A 1,606-nucleotide genomic window follows, 5' to 3' on the forward strand; every position below is an offset into this window, starting at 1 on the left:
CAGTGTCTTCTCATGAATTTTGGAGGATGAAACGTGTTTGTGGTTTACCCTTAGTCCCCAGCTGCTTGGCTTACCAAGATCCCTCTGCTGAAGCTGGACATCATTGCTCACAGCCCAACTCCTTGGTGCTAGGACTGGCACCCACTTCCCCCACGCTCGTGATACAAAAAGCATCAATAGGTATCTGTCCACCACTGCCTTTCAGGGCCATAGTCAGAAGTATGACTTTTCAGTATGATTTTCTAGGCTCCAGGGTGTATATCTGAGAAGTGAGATATGCATGTTTGTGCCACTGGGCATGGTTAAATGGCCATGCAACACAGCAATCCAGGCATTTCCAGGAATTCACTTGTAGCCAAATTTTGGAATATGATTAAGAGCTGAGGAGTGCAGAAAGCAGCTGGACTGCAAACTCTGGATTCTGTCCATTTGCATTTGCAGGCTTAAAGTGGGAAAATGTGGCACTAGGTCTTGTGCCTGCAGGGAGCTATAACATCAGTGGATTTGTCATCCTTGCAAGACCAATGAACTCGAGGCCTGGGTCACTGTGAATCAGCTTCAAAATGGGTCTCATCAGCTCTGGAAGAGCAAAAGTGGCTTCCAAGCCTGTCATGTGAACAACCCCATGCTGGAGGCATGATGAGAAGACATACAAAATGAAAGGTTCAGAGCATGAGAACAGGTTTAGCAATGGCTCCCATTCACAAGATAAGGAAAGCTATTAAAAGCAAGGAAGACCTTTCATGCAGCTAAGGCGGTGTGCAGACAGGGCAGTATGAAGGACCACAAACTTGCAGGTGGAGTGTAGAAATTGTTTGATGTAAACAGCAGGAGGAATCCCTTGCAGAAGCAGAGTGCCAGAGGTAGGAAAAGACGCCGTGGAACTTTATCCTGCAGCCTCCCAAGTAAGCAAGGGGTGTTCTTGGATGAACCCTCTTGCAACATATGCCTGGAGACGTCTGCCATTGCCGAAGTGCCCTGAGAGGGCCGCGGGAAGACATGCATGAATCCTCGGTGTCTGAAGACAGGCGATGGGGGGATGGGAGGGCAGTGGTGTTGCGGTAACCCCAGGTGTGTGCGCTGGGGCCGGACTGCCGCCAGAGGGAGAGAGCGCTGCAGGCATCACCGAGCGGCGCGTGCTGATGGCACCGATGCACTGTGACATCGCCGAGCAGTGGACTGTGATGTCACGAGCAATGAATGGGTTGTGACAACTCATCCCTTGCTGCTTATATCCTCATGCCAGGTCCCACCCAGACAGCTCATGTCCTGTCTAGAGATGAGTAATTTTGCAAGGCTTGGAGTGTTGTGTAAGGCTGTTGTTGGTGATGGTGTTGTGCTCTGGGAGTTGGTCAGTGCAGCTCTTCCATGCGGAGCCCCAGAGCAATCAGAGGATTTTCCCTGGTCCTGCCCAGACTCAGGGAGCCGGGACACCCAGGAGATGCTCTTGCAGCAGTGGGAGGAGAAACCTCACCCTGGGAAGCTGGGAGGGTTTCCTTTGAGGGTATTCCTTCTGTCCTTCCCAGGGCCACACAACAGTTGTGGCCTCCCTTTTCTAGCATGACATCTGCAGCTGCAGCACCACTGAGAGACAGTGAATTGGCTT

The sequence above is a fragment of the Acanthisitta chloris genome, unplaced genomic scaffold, assembly GCF_000695815.1.
Source record: "Acanthisitta chloris isolate BGI_N310 unplaced genomic scaffold, ASM69581v1 scaffold2920, whole genome shotgun sequence".
In the NCBI taxonomy this organism is placed as follows: Eukaryota; Metazoa; Chordata; class Aves; order Passeriformes; family Acanthisittidae; genus Acanthisitta; species Acanthisitta chloris.